The sequence below is a fragment of the Lonchura striata genome, chromosome 1A, assembly GCF_050655825.1.
Source record: "Lonchura striata isolate lonStrDom1 chromosome 1A, ASM5065582v1, whole genome shotgun sequence".
NCBI classification, from domain to species: domain Eukaryota; kingdom Metazoa; phylum Chordata; class Aves; order Passeriformes; family Estrildidae; genus Lonchura; species Lonchura striata.
The window spans coordinates 41366486-41378729 of record NC_140741.1 but is presented as its reverse complement, the minus strand read 5'-3'; the positions used below and the strand labels follow the sequence as shown (position 1 = coordinate 41378729).

The window sequence follows — 12244 nt, the reverse complement described above, 5'->3', positions numbered from 1 at the left end:
TCAAGGCAAAATACACTTTTAAGTATTTCTCAACAGTAATATCCCACAAAACAACTCACTGTTAACCTCACTGTTGCTCCATTAAAAAAATAAAGTAACACAAAGAAAACAAAATCCAAACAAAAAAAAATAATCATATTTTCACATGCACAGTATAGAAACCTGATTTTTACACAAAGGGAAAGGAGACATTTTTGTGTAACTGCAGACTGACTTCTTTCTTCCTTGTACAGCAATATCTTTTGCCAATCATTTCACACAAGTACCCCTGAAGTTTTTCCCAACCAGCATCTTCTTCAATTTCCAAACATTCTTAGACTGGTTTTCAGAGATACAGGTGAGACTGAACTGCTGGCTCTTAGTGACACAAGTCATTCAGAGAGCAAGTACTTCTTCCTCATGCTGTCCTTTTCCTTTGAGAAAATTTAATAATGGCTGATTTTCTCAGGAAAAGGAAAAGAGAAAGAACTCGTCTTAGAAAGCCTGTATTGCAGCATAAGAGAAGGAGGCAATTTCCTTACTCAAATTCAATGCCAGTTACCAAACTGTGCAAATTACAGCTCTCACTGGGAGCCAGCCAGTGAGAGCCAACTGTCACTAGACCAAAAGAGACACAGTAATATTTTCACACACTTCTGCAGTCAGAATTAACAAAATAAAATAATGTTTAAAAATCTAACCAAAACAGTACTTGCAAATGTCTGTAAAAAGGTAAGAGAGTATTTCTAAAAGTCTGCAACAAATATTTCTGCTTTTATATCTCACTGAGAAAACACAGTCAGCAAATTAATGAGCAGTCCTAATCCAGAATAGGGCAAAATCAGACTATTTGTTTTAAACTGTTGATGCGAATTTAAACTCATGCAAACAACCTCAGACTGAAGAACAGAACAAGCTAGGCAAATTAAGAAATGTGTGTTTTCCCTTGTTAGCTACTGCTTCCTCTGACCCAGCTTCTATCTACTCCCTATCCTGATACATGAATTACAGCTACCAAAGTTTCAGGCCATCAAGAGAACTCCCAGGGAAGATGAAAGAACTATCCAGGATGAAAGCCTGGTTTTCAAGTTTTAATGAGCTTCGAATTTGAAGACAAGCATGAGTACAAACAATGCATCAAATTTATATATCCAGCAACAGAAAATTGTTATTTTTCAGGAAGAGCGAGTTTTAAAATGTCACCCAAATGCACACACTGGCATTTTTTCATATGTTCTAAACAAACTCCCAGGTAAAGATCCCTGAGAGATAATGAATAATGAAGTCACAATCAATATAATTACCCTGTAGATTAAGAGCATAAACCCACAAAAATAAATACATTTTTTTACGTAAGTGCTTAGCAACATCCTGAAGGATTGCTTAGAAGCAGCACAAGTGTCTTTGTTCTGTGAAGTTACTCCCAACACCTAAATATTGATATTCTATACTATGGTAAACATCTTCAACAGAGAGTTCAATCCAATCCCAAACTTGCATCTGGATGATAAAGGTTAACAGACTAATGTTACCAGCTAACAAAAAGTCCTCTCATTTAAATTCACCTATTTTTAACTCTGAATTTTGTATTCTGACAAAACTTTCAGGTGAGAAAGATCAACTGAAAGCAAAAAAATACTGAAAAAGTGTATTTAACAACTGGTTCTCCTAGAACAGGCAAGAATAAGCCCCTGGACTCTGTGGAATGATTGCCCATGTTTAATGAAGCTGAATTGAAATCTCCTTGCTGTTACACCAAAATTTCAAAAATGTAATTTAGTAGCTACACATATAACCATATACCCTTTTTAATTATCTTATTATCTTAGATTACAATCAATCCAAGACAAATGCCAAGTAACTGCCCTTTGGCTGCTTGCACACCCCATTAAATAGCACAGTATCTAGCCAGTACCCACACAATAAATAAGTGCTTTTAGATAAATAAGTGTGTTTTAGAATGGCACTTAGTACTTATAGAAAAGTTTAATACCTTAGTAAACATGACAGTCCTTGAAACATAGGTCAATAATATCCCAAATGTTTGGAGTGCTTTAGTTTAGACAGTCACAAACAATGAAAACTGTTCTACCCAGAAGCCTGCTAACCTTAACAATGGCTGTCTAGAGACAGGTACTAAACTGGTGGAATAGAAATTGCATTGCAAAGGACTCTATAGCCTTCACTTGAAGGAAAACTTCAGTTTTCCTTCAAGCTGGTCTGGAAAGATTATCTGAAAGCTGATTAGTTCTGTTACATAAAATATGTAGGTGCTTTGGTAGTATTACATATTCACAGAACAGTAAATTCTGTTTTCACTGGTTTATGTGGTATACTAGAATTTTTTTGACAGTGGCCAAAAAACCACATACATTCCTCCCACACTCTCCTTTCTTCTCTTGGCACTTGTACCATACCAGAGGGCTTTATAATTGTTGGGTCTGGGGGGACTGGCTTATTGATGCTTTTTAAAAACAAAAAAACACACAACACACACATGGGAAACCTTAGTGACTCTTTGCAGGCTTTATCTAATCACTGTCAGTTTAAATACTATGTTAGCAACACTGTCAAGGATAAGATCAGCTAAAAATATTTAGTAGGTCACAAAAGCCTTCTACATGAATGTAAATAAGACTGAGGTGATACGTAAGTATATAGTAATGCACTGAAGTATATTTCTCTCAGAGTTGTCCTAGTTAAAAAAAAAAAGAATTAAAAATTAAATCCTATGCAGCTACTCAGTGCTTCCTTCCAGTACATGCATAGGCAAAGTCTGGATTATATGAAGATGCTGTAACTTCAGATGCAAACATCATATTTGACTGCAGTTAAACCTTCCAGGGGAAAAAAAAAAAAAAAAAAAAAAAAAAGGTGCCTTTTTCTCTTTTGAATGCTTCAAATAAGATCTCATAGAAATGAGACAAAACAGGTTTTATGGTTCAGCCACATTTAAGACTGGGTCAGCTGGTCTGTAGAGAATCCACAGAATGTATTTCTATAAAAGAATGTGAGCGGAAGTGGCAACAGCTGTGCTTTATTACAAACCTGAGGCTGTTTTAGCTACAAAACTTTCTTTATGCCTTTAGGTTTCTGTAGCATTCTCTGCCATTCTGAGCAGTAGATTACTTATCTACAAGTAAACTCCCATTTTTACTTGGTTTAATCAAATATGCCTTTTTCTGTGTTTCACCTACACAGTTAAGTGTAAATTAACCCTATTTCTCATATTTACCACTTTTCTTTATGCCCCAAAATCATATTTTGGAATCACCTAGCCTAATAATAAACGAACCCAAAAATTGCTGGTAATAAATATGCAATCATGTCTTTTTCACTCAAACCCCTTTAGTTACCTCAAGTATTCTTAGCTAATGAAACACAGATCATCACATTAAAAACAAAAAGCTACTTAATATTTTAAAACAATTATCCACTCTACTGTCCCAGAGGGAGAATTTATATTGCTCTTGCTCCTGTTTCACAGTCAATACGAAATTTCCGAGAAGAAACAGGGAGAAATACTTCAGTCCAAGAAATTCCTGAAGTAATGACTAATTTTTTGCACATATTGAAAGAAGATCCCCAAAAGAATAAAAAGTATCCTCTAGCAAGTAAATGTATTTGTTCATTTCAGTAATACAATAAAATTAAGTCAAAGTAGTTTTACACTGACATTTTAATAATGGAATTAGTAATTTCTAAACTCAGTTCTTCAAAATCACCCTACTTGAGATTATCCACTTCTCTTCCCTTTTGGTTTTTTTTGTCTTTAATAATATATTAATATTAGAGTATTTAACTTTCTTCTTCAGTTCACTATCTTCAAGTGCATGAGGGGAAAGACCTTGTATACAGAATGTTTGAGTATATGAATATAAATTAATGTAATAGGGACTGGATGAGGTCAATGTGTCAAATAAGACAGTTAAGTATTTTTCCATTAATATTTTTTAAATTATTTTAATTAGGTTTTGCCAGTGTGTTCTAGACTCTTATTTTATAAATACCAGATACTTAGAAGGAAATTCATTCTTTATCTAAACACCTATGTGCTCACACATATAATCTCTTCATAAAAAGACAAGAATTATAAGGTAAATTGGTTGTTACAGAAATTCCCCCATACATGCATTTTTCAGCTAATGCATTAATAAAGTTTGGAAAACTCTACTTTTGAATGGGGCAGATCAACACCAAGAAATGAAACAGGCAATAAACTATTATGATGAGGCAAAGGAATTAAGATCTTATTCAGTATTCTCTTAAAACACTGACAATAAACCTTTACTCTTACACTGACTAGAAAGAAACCCCAACTAAATAAAGAACCAAAGGAGCCAAAGAATCCACCTAACAAGGCCTAATGCAAAACTGAAACAGAAAATGTTTAAACAACACAGTGTAAATATCACCCCAGATGTTTAGAATGGAAGTCAGCATTGGCACCCTTCCAATAATTATCCTTCAATGGTTTTGTCTGGGTTTTGTATGCTTGTTTTAGAATACTTGCAGAGTACTTATGTCAAGAAAGAAATTAAAGCAATCAAAACAAAAATCATGCATAATTTTTAAGTGCACTAAGTGCTGAACTTTCACCTTTATTTCAAAAACAACCTATTACAGTCAAGTTGTAGACTAATTCTGCCATTGTGATGGCCTGTTTATGCATTTTTCAGGGATATCATGGCTGCACCTAGTCTAAGTGGCAGAACTGAGACTTCTTCAAAACATGTTAAAAATTTTTGAAAAATTTCAGGGTTAGAAAAAGTCAGAAGGACAACATATAATAAAAGTACAGAGCAAAGAGAGTTTAGGAAGTGACAAGAAGGCAAAAAAAGGAGCATTTCAGAATGCCTGGCTTCCCAAGATCTATTTCAACAGCAGCTGGTCTCCCTGGGAGCTTTTTTATAATGAAAATCTGAAGTGGAAACTGTTCAATATTCCAAAGTTCATTTTTATAAAATAAGTAAACTGTAAACTGCTGATGAAAGGGAAGCTGGGCTTCTGGCAATATACAAAAGAGAGATGACCTTAATCTTCAGAAAAAGACATTCAGAAAACAAAAAAAAAAAGTATTATTTCTAGCTGCTCTTTCTCATTTATTTTAATTATTTTCTTTTTGCTTTGCTCAAAAACAATCCTAGTGAAAAAATGCAATGCTTTCTCTAAAATACTACCAGTAACAGCAGAGAGTTCACACTTCTGACAAAGGAAGCCTTATCAACAGGTACGTTATACTTCTAGGCACTTTTACAAGTTTGCTAATAATACATGGTACAGGAAAATAGTCTTGCTCTACAACATAGACACATTTAATCTATTTTTAACTTTAAGATCTTATCAGGACACCTGATTGTCTTTATCAAAACAAAGTCAGCTTTATTCCGAGTTTCAAAGAAAGCATTCTACTTGGAAATACAGATATCTAGAAGGAAGTCTTTATCAAGAAATATCTGAGGTATATGACTGCTTCTCTCTTCTCACAGAAGAAAAAAAAACTTGGCGTATTTATCCTAAGATCTGATGAATCTTAAACATGAAAATCTCAAGAAAAGACACAGTGAAAAACAAAACGATATGTGAAAGGTTAATTTGTGGTATTCATAAAATAACGACAGCTTTCAAAAAGTTTCATATTCATCACTGCATCACATATTAATTGAACTATAAGTAGGCCCTAAAAAAGAAAAAAAACCAGTATTTTTACAGTACACAAAAATTTAAAGTTACATGGATTTCTGTCCTGATGGTGGAAAACACAAAATTTCTCATCTCACAGAAGATGATGTGTTAGAACCAGTCACTCTTCTGCTGTCCCGTCCCTGTGGTTAAGACAAGACACCTAGTTATCTCCCCAATCAGTAAGCACCCATCCTTCCCAGAAAGATTAGCACTGTAACTAGGAACAACATTGATACAACATGAACAGCCTGTTCCACTTAGCCGCATCAGTGTTTGTTTTAAATATTTACATTCAGATTTTGAGTATGAGATTTGTATGAAAAATATAATTTTCATAAAGAACAATTGTATTAATAGACCCGATTCGTTTTTCCTATGAATTTAAAGATGAAGAACTACAACTTGCTAACATAAGTGTTAATTGACAAAGCTACTGAATCCTATTATAATCTCCCTGAAAACAGACCTATAATGAAACACCAAGCCTAACTAATCTACAGCAAATCTAGTAGTGCATTTAAATACAATTACCAATAAAAACTATAAAGGGAATTCAGTCTGTAGCATTATTTTGTTCACACATTGAGTATTTTGTCTTTTGGCACAACTTTCCTTTCCCTTGCAAAAAGTACTGTTCAGACTGTATTTTGACTTTCTCCCACCACTCCCTGAGAATTACAGAATAACCTCGTAGGATATTTCATGCTGTAAGAGAAGTCAGAATAAGGGATGTCACAGGATAATTCATATTGTAAGGGATATCAGGAGGTTTACAGCCCAACCTCCTGCTGTAAGCTAAGACATTTGGTCAGGTTACTGGGGGCTTTATTTTTTCAGTCTTTAAAGATTTCAAGGAGAGAAAGTGCACAACTTCTCTAAGTAACCAGTTCCAATGCTTGACTGAACATATAAACATCCCTCTTTGATTTTTACAAACAAATTTAATTTAGCACCTGGTAAGCTGAAGTGCATTACTTATATTTTATGGAAAAGAAAACCAATTTCATGTGACTCTAATGCAGCAGTAAATTCAAGTCCATGTCTAACAACTCGACTACTGGCTTAACTAGGAATGACTAATAGTAACACTTCTGTTCAGCTCTTGATGAACTGGAGAAAATTTAACTGTCTATAGTAAAATAGGATGTTTCCAATAAAGCTATAAAAAGATCACTTATCTGATGACTAATCCTGATCTCTGTCTCCAAGCTAACTCATTTGCATGGGACCAACATATAATCTATCTGCTATGTGTCAATTATAAAAACATTACATAAATAAAAGCACAGGACTTGTCAAATATGTATCTTTCTATATCTTCATTTTAAAACACTCTATCACATTAATTATTCTGTCTGTAGCACTAACCATAGCTCGATCATCCCATATTTCAGACACAAGAGCTACTAAGTTATTGCAAATATGATTTTACCACATCCAAAATACTACCTTATGTAAACAAAACTACTATGGTGCAGTGGAAACTCCACCAGTTTTATCCAGATCTCAATTCAGTGAGATGTTTACATCATCCTTTTGTAAGTATTTGTCTCAAGAGGTTGTAGCAAATCCTTGAGAAAAAATGAAAGAAATTAGTATGAATACAAACAAAACCAAAATAATCTGCTATTTTATTTGCCAGCACAGAGCCCTTCAAAACTTAGCTGAGTTAAGCAAAAACACAGGATGCTACAGTCAGATTTGCTGATTTCTCTGCATAAATAGGATTACTGAGGTTGCTTGGTATTTCTGTAGTTTACTACTACTTGCAACTTTGTCAAAGTGTCCTGTGTGTCCTTGCTTTCTGCCAATGCATATCAAACACACATGAGCCACATAGAAAAATTTAAGATTTCAATTTTTAAAAAGAAACAATGAAGAAAAGCCAAAAAATTTTTCTTCAAAAAATGTTTGTAGTCACAAACTGCAATGGCTTGAAGCCATCAACATAGACAGGCTTTGAGTTAATGCTATACTCTTTCATTTTCTCTGAAAATATAACAAAGACCAACAAACTTTTAAGAAGAAGTACTGTGTTGTTTCAGTGGAAAAGAACAAAAGCCACCTTACAGTCTCTGAAGAATAAAAATTGAGACCAATGTCTGCTAAAAGCACAGAAAAAATGACTGGAGACTGCTGAAAAGAGACTAGACTGGGCTGACATAGCAAATCAGGATGAGGAGGCTCCAAGGAATAAGGGAAAGGTAATGGAAGGAAACCTGACAGGAAAAAAGCAAGGATACAGGACTGGATGAGATATGAAACCAAAATCTGGAATGGTCAAGACCAGAGATACTTAAAACACTGAGACCAGCTACAAGATGACAAAGGTGCTGTCATTAGGATACATATAAATGATGAAGTGAAAAGGACTGTGCTTGCAGAAGTCTAGCAAAAGAGCCCTCATGCACCACAACACAGTGGTGCCTACAGTGCAAAGGACTTCAGTCTTGCACCACTTTCCCACTACCCAAGCAAATGCACTACAAGTTACACTATTCTGTTTTATCACTGCTGTAAATAAAAGGGACTGCACTCTTATAATATCACTCATGATGGTAAAAGTTCAGGAGTTTTTTGCAAAGGATTAAACTTTTCTGATTCTTTTTGTAACCACTGTAGGTCCAATACAGTAAAAAAATAAGAAATTTACTTAAAAAATTGAAATGTTTCATCTTTTTCTTGATTTGTTGTTTGTAGGCTTCTTTGTTTTGCGTTTTTTTTAATTCCCTATAATTTAATTTTCTAGGTTTTAAGAACATTTATGGGACATGTATGCATATTTTACTTCACAAACAACACAAAAGAACATTATTATGGTTACTAAATCAAGCACTCAAAAGGTGTAAAATGACAAATTGTTGTCTGTGCAACCATAATTAACTTCCCTTGAGTTTGTTTGGTTTTTTACAATATACTTAAATAGGCATGTGCCTCTTATTCAAAGTTACCTTGCCACTGAAGATGATACAGAACTTAAAGCAGGTAGGATCTCTTGTTTTATCTACTGAAGAACTGAGCTTGCAGAAAGAAAAAGGGACAGGGGCTGTATAATATGCCACAAAGACTTTAATGGCTAACATTCTCTCGATCATAGTTTTACTCGTTCCCCTTACTGTCACCCAGCAAACCATTTAACCTAAAACTTCCATAGTTTGTAATTAACTGTAAATTCCTCTTTTTCCCCATTTACTGTGCAGATACACTCACAGAAGTGGAGCAGTCAGGACTGTTACAAAAAGCAGTAGCAGGTATAACTTCAGGAAACATATTTAAAATAATTATAGAAATTTCAAACTGGACACCAAAAATGAGTGAATATTTTTCACCTAACCCTCTTTGTGCTTTTCTTCACCATCTGTAGAAGTGTCCTCTCACCTTAGGTAGTGTTTGATAAACTACTAGTACTTTGTAGGGCATTCTGATCACATACTGATAAGCCCTTTAGCAAAGATCACACAGATGTTATCAGTTCTGTCTTCAAAGCAGAGCTGAGTAACACTGAATAAATAAATCATGGGCTCACACAATGATCAATGAAAAATACTGAATTCTCTTAAGTGAGCTCCACCTATCCCATGCAGTGAAAGACAGGATTCCAGTGGAAAAAAAAATAGTATGTGATCATGTAATTAAGACTGTATAAGAAGTACATGCTCAAAAGGCACTTTAAAACCTCTTTTCCATAACCTTAATAACATGGGATTTCTCTACAAAAGGTGTTTAAGACAGACACTCAATTTAAAATTCTATAAATTCAAGTAGGTTCTTGCTTTACCATGAAGTTGTGTTGAGGTTGCATTACTTTTTAGCACCACTTAAAAGTGAAACTGGAAATCTCTTGCTGGTTTAGAACAGCATTGTGGATAGTACAAATATAGACCAGGACAGAAGTGTTTTACCTAGGCTATTTTTACTTTTTGCAAAATTTAGAGATAGTAAAGATCTATTTTTTTATAATGTTAACTATTGCTAAAGACAAAAACTAAGCAACTGATAGCATATAACATACATTTGAATGCAAACGACCAAACAAAAGATTAATACTACCAACAGTTTTCAGAAACATTAAGGTGAGTTCTTATTAAAGAAATTTTGGTGCATCATCATTTATAGAAGAACATGGACCAAAGATCATCCTTTCACAGAGATCTTTACAGTATTTGCACTACAAGGACATTCAGAAGTAACTAATCATAGATTAAAAAAAACTGCGAATTTTTATAACTTCAAGTTATTTCAGAAAGCTTCCCCTGTTTTACGTAATTTCAAGGCCTGTGCTCATGACTTTTAGTGGTTTACAAGTAATACTATATAAAAGAGTGAAACTAAGTAATATATTTGTTAGTAACTTCTTTGATACAGCTACCGCTGCACAGGTGGCTGAATTTTAAAGGCGTATTTTTCCCTAAATTGTGCAGCCTAATAATTACATAATGGCTTATTTTTTAAACGTTAACAAACCCTTTTTAATGTGCTTTAACATAACTGTATTATAATACTGTTATGTAACTATGACTATGCTAGAATGTAACACTCGAAAACATTCCCAGCTCAGAGGTCACACTTTACTTTCATTACTAAATGGAGCATAGTTGATTAATTTAATAGATAATCTCCCGTAGATTTCATAAACAGAATTAAACAGCGCTTCATAGAGCAGCTGCAATTCCGAAAGAGCCGAGGTGCAGCTCGGGCGCGGCACCCCGGGGCAGGCTCAGCCCTTCCAGGTGCCTTTAGCGGAGCCCAGCAATGGCATCTCTGCCCTCGCCAGCAGGTTACTGCAGCCGCTCCGAATTACTGACATTTACGGAAACGCCGCACTGAAAAAAAGGCATTATTAGCATTTTACAAGGAGACAACAAAGTGAAACGCTATCATTTTTACTGCAAGAAGGTGCACTGAAAAGAGGAAAAAAAAAAAAAGCCAAACCAAAAACCAACACCCTTTTCAGGCCGACACCACTAAACACACCCAACACGCAGATAAATCGGCGTACGGCGAAAGGCTGCGGCTGCTCCGGCACACAGACCGTGGTGCTGAAATGATGCGCTGGAAGACCACGGCAGGGACGCGTTTTCACACGCGCTGCCAAAATCCATACGTGTGCCGTAGGAAACGGAGGGGAAACCGCGCACGAGGCTTCCCCTGCGGCAGCATCCCGCTCCCTCGCCAGCCAGCATCCCCCCCCGAGCCCACGACCGGCGGGGACAGCACTCGCCGGGGATTACCCGGGGCGGGCGGCCCGCTTTCGGCAGCCCGGGGTGCCGAGTAATCCCCTGCCAGCGGGCAGGCGCCCCGGGAGAGGGCGGCTTCCCCGTGCCCGCCCCGCTTCCCGGGCCGGGAAAGGGCCGCCGCCCCCGGCCGCCGCAAAGCAGCGCTCCCACCCGGGGCCGTGGCGGGCTCTGGGCTGCCCCGCCGCCCCGCACCTGCCCCAGCTCCCCGCGTTCCCCGGGCCGCACCGCCGGAGTAGCGACCCCCGCCGCTGAGGGGACCCTCCCGGGCGGTCCCCGTCCCTAGGACCGCGCGGTGCCGGTGGCCGCGCGCCGCTGCGTCCGTGCCGCTCGAACGCGGGACCGCGCTGCGCTGCGCGGGCCGAGCGATCCCTGCCCTACCTGCCGCACGGCCGGGCTGTCACCCCGCGCCGTCCGCACCTCCGCCGCGCACCGGGCACGTCTGGGCCGGCGCTGCCCGGCCGGCGCGGCTGGCTCGGCTCGGCTCGGCGCGTCCTTGCCCGGCTCGGCAGCGCTGACAGCCGCCCGCGCGCCCCCGCCCCGGCCGCGCGCGGGGCCGCCGGGGCCGAGCGGGGCCGAGCGGGGCGCGGGAGCGGCGGCGGCTGATTGGACGGGGGTGATGTCACTCGTGCGCGCGCGAGCGGGCGGGAGCGCGCGCGAGCGGGGCGGTGAGGCGGAGCGGGCGCGAGCGGGAGCGGGTGCTCGTGAGCCCCGTCCCCGGGGCGCGGGCGGAGAGCGCGGTGGAACCGCGCGGCGACAGCGGCGCGAGGGGTGCCCCGCGGCCGGGGCGCGCCCCGGCCGGCAGCCGGGATGAGAGGGACCCCTGCAGAGCGGGAGGCGCGGAGGTGATGGGCCGGGGGCGAAGGGGGCTCGGCATCCCTCCGTCCGCGCCCGTCCCGCGGGCCGTGACACGTGCCTGCAGGTGGAACGGCTGCCCGCGCTGTCCAGGCAGCCTGCGCGGCACCGGCTGCTGCGCTCGCAGAGACACACGGACTCACAGACACCCAGACACAGGCGCCGACTGATGCAGGCACAGCCGCGCGGGCACCCGCGTGCGCGCTGCACATGCCCAAAGGGCGGTGAAGCCCGAGTTAAGCTGCTGCCCCTACTCCCGAGCGTGGCTCTCAACCGCCAGCATCCACGGACCCCGTCAAAGAGGCGGGATAGACCGCAAGGGTGCAGCTGGGCAGGAGTCGTGATGCTCGGAACCCCCGAGGGATGTGCTTTCAATCCATACCCCCCTCACAAACTAGGAGAATGATTTTGAAATGACACGATTTGTCTTCAGCCTCAATTTATTTTCTGAACTTTTCATCTTCTATGTAGGAACGTATTTCTTAATTCTT

General features: G+C 39.6%; 1 protein-coding gene across 2 annotated transcripts in view; it reads right to left on the bottom strand.

The window, feature by feature from the left end:
• CNTN1 (contactin 1) overlaps positions 1-11436 on the bottom strand; it is a 215760-nt gene extending 204324 nt beyond the window's left edge. The window contains exon 1 of one of the 2 annotated variants that reach the window (XM_021545291.4): positions 11280-11436. The gene's annotated coding sequence lies outside the window, so the exon portion shown is untranslated. The remainder of the gene's footprint in view (positions 1-11279) is intronic. The other variant, XM_085569439.1, reaches the window with a different exon arrangement.
• Between the last annotated feature and the right edge of the window lie 808 nt (positions 11437-12244).